We start from the raw sequence: 12,207 nt of genomic DNA, 5'->3' as shown, positions 1-12,207 counted from the left end.
CAAAAAAGGCTTTTATGGGTATGTTCGTAGCAAAAGGAAGAACAAAGAAACCGTGGGGTCGCTCAGAGGAGAAGATGGTGAAATGCAAACAGGGGACACAGAAAGGGCTGAACTCCTCAATGCCTTCTTTGCCTCAGTCTTCTCCAATAAAGAAAACAATGCCCGACCTGAAGAATTTGGAGCAAATGTTTCAGCAGAGGAAACACAGCCCAGAATAACTAAGGAGATAGTACAAGAATACTTGGCTAGATTAGATGTATTCAAGTCTCCAGGGCCAGATGAACTGCATCCAAGAGTATTAAAAGAACTGGCAGATGTGATCTCAGAACCACTGGCAGTCATCTTTGAGAATTCCTGGAGAACAGGCGAAGTCCCGGCAGACTGGAGGAGGGCAAATGTTGCCCTATTTTCAAAAAGGGGAAAAGAGAGGACCCAAATAATTTCCGCCCAGTCAGTCTGACATCAATACCAGGGAAGATTCTGGAGCAGATCATTAAGCAAACAGTCTGTGAGCACCTAGAAAGGAATACTGTGATCACCAATAGTCAGCATGGATTTCTGAAAAATAAGTCATGTCAGACGAACCTGATCTCGTTTTTTGACAGAATTACAAGCCTGGTAGATGAAGGGAACGCAGTGGATGTAGCCTACCTTGATTTCAGCAAGGCATTTGACAAGGTGCCCCATGATATTCTTGTAAAGAAGCTGGTAAAATGCGGTCTTGACTATGCTACGACTCAGTGGATTTGTAACTGGCTGACTGACCGAACCCAAAGGGTGCTCATCAATGATTCCTCTTCATCCTGGAGAAGAGTGACTAGTGGGGTGCCACAGGGTTCTGTCTTGGGCCCAGTCTTATTCAACATCTTTATCAACGACTTGGATGATGGACTCAAGGGCATCCTGATCAAATTTGCAGATGACACCAAACTGGGAGGGGTGGCTAACACCCCAGAGGACAGGATCACACTTCAAAACAACCTTGACAGATTAGAGAACTGGGCCAAAACAAACAAGATGAATTTTAACGGGGAGAAATGTAAAGTATTGCACTTGGGCAAAAAAAAATGAGAGGCACAAATACAAGATGGGTGACACCTGGCTTGAGAGCAGTACATGTGAAAAGGATCTAGGAGTCTTGGTTGACCACAAACTTGACATGAGCCAACAGTGTGATGCGGCAGCTAAAAAAGCCAATGCAATTCTGGGCTGCATCAATAGGAGTATAGCATCTAGATCAAGGGAAGTAATAGTGCCACTGTATTCTGCTCTGGTCAGACCTCACCTGGAGTACTGTGTCCAGTTCTGGGCACCACAGTTGAAGAAGGACACTGACAAACTGGAACGTGTCCAGAGGAGGGCAACCAAAATGGTCAAAGGCCTGGAAACAATGCCTTATGAGGAACGGCTAAGGGAGCTGGGCATGTTTAGCCTGGAGAAGAGGAGGTAAAGGGGTGATACGATAGCCATGTTCAAATATATAAAAGGATGTCACATAGAGGAGGGAGAAAGGTTGTTTTCTGCTGCTCCAGAGAAGCGGACACGGAGCAATGGTTCCAAACTACAAGAAAGAAGATTCCACCTAAACATTAGGAAGAACTTCCTGACAGTAAGAGCTGTTCGACAGTGGAATTTGCTGCCAAGGAGTGTGGTGGAGTCTCCTTCTTTGGAGGTCTTTAAGCAGAGGCTTGACAACCATATGTCAGGAGTGCTCTGATGGTGTTTCCTGCTTGGCAGGGGGTTGGACTCAATGGCCCTTGTGGTCTCTTCCAACTCCATGATTCTATGATTCTATGATTCTATGATTCCTGCATTACAGGGAGTTGGACTAGATGGCACTTATGGTCCATTCCAACTCTACAATTTTGTGATCTGCACCAGTTGTACTTCTTTAGTTTCCCGTTTCCTAATTGCAATATAAGCTCCCTACACACACACACACACACACACACACACACACACACACAAAACCCAGTTCTAAAAAGAGATGGGAAAATGGTACAGAAAACATCACTTCAATGGTTTGTTAGTGATCATCTGGATTCCCTACAAACCTTGAGTGAACAAACAGTATCCATTACAGACAAAACAGCTGATGTGGAAGAATAAAATACTATTCATCTCAGTACACACATGGCTAGAAAGCAAAACACAACAGAAATATTGTGATTGTTCCGAGTCTGGGCTCTAAGTACACAGTGGCACCCGACTCAGAAGACAGTTCCCCAGCATCAACTCATTGAAGAGTTCCAAAATTTCTGCTCATTCTAGAGCACAGATTGAGGGTCACTAATGCAACACCTATGGGTGCTAGTGTACCCACCTACGGTGCCCATGAAAGCCTCAGTCAATAGCCCCTAAATACCCACAGATCCTGATTGCATTGGCTTGGTCTCTCCTACACTGAGCATGCCCCATTAAACATGCCCATATTTCATTAGATGCCTCCACCTCTTCCCTTCCATTCTGAACAAAGAAGAGATGTAAATAGCTTCTCTCTATGAGCAAATGCGGGACGCGGGTGGCGCTGTGGATTAAACCACAGAGACTAGGACTTGCCAATCAGAAGGTCGGCGGTTCGAATCCCTGTGACGGGGTGAGTTCCCGTTGCTCGGTCCCTGCTCCTGCCAACCTGGCAGTTCAAAAGCACGTCAAAGTGCAAGTAGATAAATAGGTACCGCTCTGATGGGAAGGTAAACGGCGTTTCCGTGCGCTGTACACCGGCTCCCTAGGCCAATAAAGCGAGATGAGCACTGCAACCCCAGAATCGGTCACGACTGGACCTAGTGGTCAGGGTTCCTTTACCTTTATGAGCAAATGTAGTGCTGGCTAACAGGGCCTTTACCCCACTGATGTGAGGAGCTGACGACAGCCATGCCTATGACATTTTATGCCCCTGCCTCTTTTCCTCTTCTTTTACATGGGACCTTCTGCTACGCCATCAAGCCAACCATTTTGCATTATTACATACCTCAATAGCAGTCATTTTGCATTAAGCCACAATTCCTTGGTGGTAATTTTGAGACTGGTGCCCGTGACACTTTCTCAAAATGTGCCCACACTGGCTCAAAATATCTGGCAACCCCTGTACCGTGTGGCCATTTCTAGTTCCTCACCCTTGTCTACAAAATGCTTCCCAGAATGCCCCTCCTGTGCACTGTGTTGGTAAAAACTAAAACAAATTGGGAAACATCATTTGCTGCTTTAATGTGTAACAATTTGCTTTCATTAAAAACAACTTGTTTGTAGCCTCTCTTTATGCAGAGCAAATGCATTAGAATATGTATAACTACATCATATGTTAAGAGCTAGCAATGACAAGACATTAGCAAGATCTCTCAAATTCCGCAAGAGCTCCTCTAATAGGAAGTGCCAGGCTTTCCATTATCATATCTCCAATCCGCTCTGCCAATCTACTTTATTTTTGCCCTCAGCCTTAATGTGCAGAATGAATGAATGCCAGGACAAAAGACAATCACTGAAAATATTCCAAAAGAAGACTCTGAATTGTTATTCAAGGTCATGATGAGAGCTATTGTGCAATTTATTTCTGACTTGCCTAGTTCGGGATTAGGGATGGATGATTCTGTCAATGCAGGTTTCTCTGTTTTCCAGTCTTAAGTGCAATTTGTCACATTTCTGCATCAGTCTGCAATTTTTTATTTTTATTTTTAAAGGTCCTAACAGAAATTGGTCAGCATTTTAGTGCACACTGCTCCTGATGTCCTCATTTTTGTATGCAAGTTTGCCTAATATGCACATTTTAGCATATAATGCGTTTAAATGCTATTTTCAACAATATGTGCATTTTTATGCCCACTGTCCCCTATGATGCATGCTTTTGTAAATAGTTTTTGGATTGGAGAAATGCTTTGCAAAATTCAGGAAAGGGTAGGATTTCTTTTGGTTCACATATTGCTTTGGGAGGCATGCATTGGGTAGGTTTGTATTGAAGTGAGAACCAAACCTATTTCCTTATCATCCCTGGCCTTCCATTTCCGTCTCATTAAGAGTTCCATCTCATGCAGAGTTGACCTGTATAGTGCAGAAAGTGGGCCTTTAGTGTGGTAGGACCTGCCCCTTGAAACTCCCTCCTGTTACACATCAGATAAGTTGCTTTTTGGTACCTACTGATGTCCTTCCTCTTTCAACAAGCCTTTTAAGTGGATGTATTTTTCTTCTTCTTACCCCAATCTGTATCAGGATTAGGTTTGAAATTGTTTTTACTGATGAAATTGATTCAATTGGTTTTACATCTGAAATGGTTTTGTGCTTTATATTGTTGTAGTTTCTGTAGTTAAATGGCTTTGAGATATTCTATAGGAAGCATATACTGAAGCTAACTAACTAACCATGAGGGAAGGGAGGGGAGTATGCCTTTGCCCCCAGCAGTCCACTTTCTCATGGACAACCTGGTACCTGGCTCATCACTGAAGCTTCTGCTCTGAGAGAGTCTAGAGAGGAAAGGAAGAAAGGTCATGCAGAGATGTGGGGTGGGGGTGAAGTCTCTGTGCAGCACTGTACCTCATAGCCCTGTGTTAGTCTTTCTAATGTCGTCTTGCAGAGATGCCGGCAATTAGTGGGATGGGGGAGATGAGCTTGCTCACCCCACGACACTGGGCCTATCTTGGCAAGATAACAATGTCAACATGAAGTGCTCTTTAACCACAGAAGCTCAGTTATGTATAAGGCCCTTGTCAGTTCTTCTGGGAAGTGCTGGCATTTTATATCAATCCCTGAAGAATTACATTAGCTGCCTTTTTGCTTCTGAGACTAATTCAATCCAGTTAGGCTCAGGTAAAAATTAGCAAATAAAAAAATTTAAAAATAGAGAGTGTTTCTCCATTTGTATAATCTACCAGAGTCTGCCACCTCTCTGTTCTACCACTTGAGACAGGGATGATGAACCTGTAACCATTCAGATGTTGGACTCCAGATCCCATCTTCCTCAGCCAGCATGGTCAGGGAGGATGGAAGCTTTATTCCAACAACACCTGAAACAAAACTGACGGCAACAATTAGAATGTAATCTAAACAAAATCTCAAACAGGAATGGAAGTGTGTAGACGAATACATGGTTAAAAGATGCTCCAACAAAAATTTATCTATATGCATAGAATGATCTCACAAAGTTAATATAAACAGAAATACAAGAATGTATGTTTAAATTATTAAGATATAAGAGTACAATCACAATAATAAAGTTATAATATAAAAATTAGGAAGTCATGCACGGGCGGAGGGAAGACACGGGGTTAAGACATAGGGAAAAGATGAAATGCAAGTAAGAAATGACTAAATGTTGATATGTAATGAAATGAAAAATGTGAATTTGCAAGTATAATGTATATGTAATATTATGTTATATATATGACGAGTGAGACCTCGTCGAAACGTCGCCTAGACACCCCAACTTTTACACGGGAAGACACCCGAGGACACCAAAACCTGCATTCCTGTACCCGTGAAAATCTACGAAAGCAAATATATATATATATATATATATATATATATATATATATATATCGTGTGTGTGTGTGTATTTTTGTGTGTGTGTGTATATATATATATATATATATATTTGCTTTCGTAGATTTTCACGGGTACAGGAATGCAGGTTTTGGTGTCCTCGGGTGTCTTCCCGTGTAAAAGTTGGGGTGTCTAGGCGACGTTTCGACGAGGTCTCACTCGTCATCTTCAGGCTGGTGCTTTCGGCTTCTTGTTACTGGAACAGAGCTGGATCTCAGTGTTTGAGTTCCTATAAATACTGTAGAGGGGGTGTGGTGTATAGCCTCCAATGTTCTGGGCAGAGAGGAAGTTCCCAGGCTAGTGTGCCTTTTCTTCTTTTGTTCCTTAATTACTTGAGAGATATCTTGAGTGATTTCTTGAGTGATATCCTGAGTACCACTTAGGTGGGTCATTAGGTGTGGATTAGTTGTTAAAGTCTTTGTGTCTTGACCTCTTGAACTTTGTGAAGAGTTTTCCTGAGAAGATGGCTGTACTGTACTTTGTTGTGCTCTGGCTTGGCTTCGTGTATAGGGGCGAGCTGTGGTTTTGTGGCTTGTGTCAGCCAGGTCTGTGTAGGGATTGCAGGGGGGTGCAGCATCCGGAGGTGCCACCATGGATTGGCTACTGGATGGTGTCTGTAATTCATCTGTGGAGAGGGTCTGGGTTTGGGTCTGGTGTGGTTGATTGGTGTTGGCGTTCTGTGTGCCTCTGGATCTGGTGTCAGTTTTTGTGGGGAGGGCTAATTTCCAGATGTCTGGCAAGCGGGATGTGTCGTCACGCTTGTTCATGTTGTGAGGGTGTTTCTCTATCTCGATGGCTTCCATGATTATTCTCTTGTGGTGATGTTCCGTGTTAAAGAGCAATTTGGAATCTGCAAAATTAATTTCGTGTCCTGTTTCTTTCATGTGTTGGAAAAGAGAGGAAGTTTTTTCTTCTTTTTTGACGGCATTCTTGTGTTCTGCGATACGTGCATTTATTCGTCTGTTTGTTTGTCCAATGTACGTGGCTGGGCAGACTTTGCAGGGTATTTCATAGATCCCTTGGTTTTCCAACTGGATTTTATCCTTGGGGTTTCTGAGGATATTGGCTATTTTTTGGTTGGTGCAAAAGGCTGTTTTGATATTGTGTTTATGGAGGATTTTGCTAATTTTATCTGTAGTGCCCTTGATATAAGGAAGGAGGGCCATGCCATTGTTTTCTTCTGTGTCTTGGTTTTTGGGGGGTGTTTCCTTTTGGATTAGCTTCGTAATCCTGTTTTGCTGGTATCCATTGGCAATTAGAAGAACAGAAAGCACTCACCAACCTGAGGAAAGACAACAACATAATCATTCTCCCAGCAGACAAAGGTAATGCCACAGTGGTGATGAACACATCGGACTACCAAGCAAAACTATCAAATCTACTCCAAGATCCTGCCTACAAACCTATAAAAACAGATCCCACCACCTACCTGGAAAAAACCACCAAATCCAAAATAAAAGCCTCTCCTATCAGTGAAGAAATCCAGCTAAGAATCATCCCCAGAGAAAAATCATCCAGATGCCCCAAACTCTACGGCCTCCCCAAGATACACAAAGAAGGAACACCACTCAGACCAATAGTCAGCTCCATAGGCTCACCTCTACAAAATCTCGCTAAATTTCTCGCCAAGCAACTTCAGCCCTATGCAGAATCCATCTCTTCACACGTACCAAACTCCTTCCAGTTCATAGAAACAATCAAGAAGCAAAACCTACATCCTAATGACCTACTTGTGAGCTTCGATGTTGTATCTCTCTTCACACAAGTGCCCATTAATGAAGCCTTGACAGCTATTCAAAACAAATACAATCCCCCCGAATACATCTTGGACCTGACCAACCACTGCCTAACCAACACGTACTTCATCCACAATGGACAAAGATACAAACAGATAGAAGGAGCACCTATGGGATCACCCCTCTCACCGGTCATCGCAAACCTGTACATGGAACACTTTGAAACCAATGCTTTAGACAAGTCAGAACACAAACCCAAACTTTGGCTCAGATATGTTGACGACACCTTTGTAATTTGGCCACACGGGAAGGAAAAACTGGATAGCTTCCTCACACATCTCAACAACTTACACCCCAAAATACAATTCACTATGGAAATAGAAGCCAACAACCAACTTCCCTTCCTTGACGTCCTAATCTACAAAAAACCTGATGGCTCCCTAGGACACACTATCTACCGGAAAAAAACACACACCAACCGCTACTTACATGCACAATCACACCACCACCCTGCACAAATAAACTCCGTAGCCAAGACTCTCATCTCCAGAACCAAACGCCTGGCGGACAAAGACCACTTGACAACTGAGTTACAGAATCTCTCAAACGTGTTAATTGCCAATGGATACCAGCAAAACAGGATTACGAAGCTAATCCAAAAGGAAACACCCCCCAAAAACCAAGACACAGAAGAAAACAATGGCATGGCCCTCCTTCCTTATATCAAGGGCACTACAGATAAAATTAGCAAAATCCTCCATAAACACAATATCAAAACAGCCTTTTGCACCAACCAAAAAATAGCCAATATCCTCAGAAACCCCAAGGATAAAATCCAGTTGGAAAACCAAGGGATCTATGAAATACCCTGCAAAGTCTGCCCAGCCACGTACATTGGACAAACAAACAGACGAATAAATGCACGTATCGCAGAACACAAGAATGCCGTCAAAAAAGAAGAAAAAACTTCCTCTCTTTTCCAACACATGAAAGAAACAGGACACGAAATTAATTTTGCAGATTCCAAATTGCTCTTTAACACGGAACATCACCACAAGAGAATAATCATGGAAGCCATCGAGATAGAGAAACACCCTCACAACATGAACAAGCGTGACGACACATCCCGCTTGCCAGACATCTGGAAATTAGCCCTCCCCACAAAAACTGACACCAGATCCAGAGGCACACAGAACGCCAACACCAATCAACCACACCAGACCCAAACCCAGACCCTCTCCACAGATGAATTACAGACACCATCCAGTAGCCAATCCATGGTGGCACCTCCGGATGCTGCACCCCCCTGCAATCCCTACACAGACCTGGCTGACACAAGCCACAAAACCACAGCTCGCCCCTATACACGAAGCCAAGCCAGAGCACAACAAAGTACAGTACAGCCATCTTCTCAGGAAAACTCTTCACAAAGTTCAAGAGGTCAAGACACAAAGACTTTAACAACTAATCCACACCTAATGACCCACCTAAGTGGTACTCAGGATATCACTCAAGAAATCACTCAAGATATCTCTCAAGTAATTAAGGAACAAAAGAAGAAAAGGCACACTAGCCTGGGAACTTCCTCTCTGCCCAGAACATTGGAGGCTATACACCACACCCCCTCTACAGTATTTATAGGAACTCAAACACTGAGATCCAGCTCTGTTCCAGTAACAAGAAGCCGAAAGCACCAGCCTGAAGATGACGAGTGAGACCTCGTCGAAACGTCGCCTAGACACCCCAACTTTTACACGGGAAGACACCCGAGGACACCAAAACCTGCATATATATATATATATATATAATTGATAACACCTGAAAGAACAATTACATGACCATCCATCCAGCCTTACTTCCTTCCACCCTCTCCATGCCCATGCTCTGCCACTCCAGCTTGAAAACAATAGCCAACACCTGCCAAGATCCTGGCCAATCTCCTGGAGAGACCTTGGAAAAACTTGGGCCCTCAGGAAGAACCTCTCTCGCTCTGAAGACATAAAGGAAGCTGCACCAGCCCAAAGCCACCTTGAAGAGCCCCAGTTCAGAGATGCCTCCCCTGTCCTTAGACCCACCTTGATCCCTGATTCTCTACCATTGTCAGCCTTGGGAGCAAAAGCAGTGGTAGTCCTAATACTACTTAGTTTTGTTTGCTCATGACTTGGGGAGCATTTGATGATAATATTGTGGAGCATTTGGGGATAATATTGTGGAGCATTTGGGGAGCATTTGATGATAATACTTGGTGGGCAGAAGTTTAAAGGTAAAGAACCACTGGTCAGCAGATTCTGTCTGCATTCTCCTCTGTAACCTGCCATCTGCTACATCCTGTAGCTGGGAGCACTGCCTTCAGGACAGGCAAAATGCCATTATGTTGGAATGGCATGAGGAGAGATCAGCGAGAGAAAATTAAGGAGGTTAACTAGGTACAGCATTCCAAGCTGGGAACGTCACAGCAGCTGAGGCTTGGACGGCACTGCCTATTTTTAATAGGATGTGTCCTTAGACTTGGACGCCTCGTAGAGGATTGCATTTTGAGATTATTTCTGTAGGTGTGTGGGCCCAAGTGTTTCCTCCTTTGCTGAACTAATAAGCAGAAGCATATATTTGATTTCAAAGTCATATATATATGTGTGTGTGTGTGTGTATGTATATATATATATATATATATATATATATATATATATATATGTATATTGCTCATTCTGCCCGACCCACTTCCTACAAAACATCCATGGGATGGTTGCCACTTAGCTGGATCACAGTAATGTTAGCACAGTGTCACCTAGCTGGCCATTTAACTGAAGTGGCTCCCAACTTGATTATAGAACTATCAAACAAGCCATCAGAGATCTTATAACTGAAGCAGCAATCTCCTGCTCTATAGATCAGAACCTATATGGGAAAAGAATACCCATCATGACATCAGCACCCCTTCCAAGCTCTGCTGTGGGTTTCAGTAGAATCTGGATTCCAGCCATCCTGATTTCCTGCTGGTGTAAACACCATGTGACCTCATCTATGTTCTCAGAAATGTAGTCCTTAGCTCTCTTCTCTAAACCCATCTGGGCTCCTTGACTGGCCTCCCAACTGCCAGATTAAAGTTCACAGATGCTGCTGCTGAGGGTAGGTGCTTGCCCACCTTGCCTGTACTTTGAATTAGAAGGATCTCAAGATGCAAAGTCTTTCTTCCTCCTAGGTACAGTCTTCCACCTCTGAGGTTCAGCCACATCCTTTTGTTACCCCAAGTAGCAGTAGCCCCTAACCTGAGGACTGTATCCTAGGAGTTGCTATAAACCTATTTTTTGGGGTGGGAAAGGATTTAGCATCCTCTGTGGTATAGAACAGGTTCCTACAGCTGATTTATTAGATTTCAATTTATTCTTTGGGACTCCAACAAGCAAAGGCATCATTCCTAGATGAAACATTGGAAGAACAACTTGAAAAGTGAGTTGGATAGAAATCTTACATATGACTGTAGAGGGATGCAACCTATGTAGAACATATTATCAAGTATGACTGGATGCATTCTAAGAAATGGGGGAATAGTCACTCTATAAGTGTAGACTTGCTGATCAGAAGGTCGGTGGTTCAAATCCCTGCGACGGGGTGAACTCCCATGGCTCGGTCCCTGCTCCTGCCAACCTAGCAGTTCGAAAGCACGCCAAAGTGCAAGTAGATAAATAGGTACCGCTCCAGCGGGAAGGTAAACGGCATTTCCGTGCGCTGCTCTGGTTCGCCAGAAGCGGCTTACTCATGCTGGCCACATGACCCGGAAGCTGTACGCCGGCTCCCTCGGCCAATAAAGCGAGATGAGCACCGCAACCCCAGAGTTGATCACGACTAGACCTAATGGTCAGGGGTCCCTTTACCATTAAGTGTAGAGAAACTGAGGCTCCAATGGTCTACTCAGTTCCTGAGAGCAAGCCCACTGAACCAAGACATGTATAGGATTATGCTGAGAAAGACTTGGACCTATGTTTAGTTACAAAACAGGAATGGGAGAGAGACAGACTTAGATACATATACAGCAAAATGACTGGTTGAAGACTAATTTACAGATCAAAACACATGAGAGATCTTTATTTGAGGAAAGGAAGATAAATATTCATGGCCCATTAAGTGAAGGTTGTACAGTATCAAACATGCAAAAGTTACTACTGGAGGAAGGGATCGTTCTTGAGAGCTCCTGAAATCTGTAGCACTGGAATGTGCTTGGTATTTAATACACGCAGCAGCACATTGCAGGATCGGACTCATGTGTAAGTCCCTAGGTAGTTAGTAAACAAATAAATCATTATCAACAAGGTTTAGCAGCAAACTAGTCTTTCCAAGTTTGTGTGTATGTTTTCAAAGGCTACACAAATATAAGCTCTATTTCCTAAATAAGGTAATATCTGAATTTAAAGGGGAAGGATATTGGAGGAAGGATACAAGATGGATATGTGCCAAAAAGTGTGCTGTAATTTATTGCAGTTACGATCTCAAGGTGAACTTGAGTGTGCAGTAATCCTGGTTATGGAAACATAATATTTGTATCCATGCAATGACTGCTATAACCTTCTAAAAAACTTCAGCTGCATAAACCAACCGGTGCCCTTTGGTCAATGCTTGGTAAAAGCAGACATATCCAAATTAACAGGAAGCACAAATTTTAACTGAATTAAGTTAATTAGCCACAGTACCAGAAATAATATGCTTTAGCTTGCAGGCTAGTATGCAGCCAAATCCCAAAAAATGGTGCTATGTAAACATTGTGAAATTAAATTGTTTAAAAGTTCAGTTTTTCTGCTTTTCTCAAAAAAGCAACAACCCCATTTTGAGAACTTACATTGTACAACAGTATTTGGGGAAATACACCTTGGTGAACTTCAAGTTTATAGGCTGAGTTATGTTTACAGCATGAAATACCTGTACATGAAATGACTGGATTACATCTAAG

Source organism: Podarcis erhardii (genome assembly GCF_964252035.2).
Source record: "Podarcis erhardii genome assembly, chromosome: 12".
NCBI classification, from domain to species: domain Eukaryota; kingdom Metazoa; phylum Chordata; class Lepidosauria; order Squamata; family Lacertidae; genus Podarcis; species Podarcis erhardii.
Note: the sequence above shows the minus strand (reverse complement) of the source record.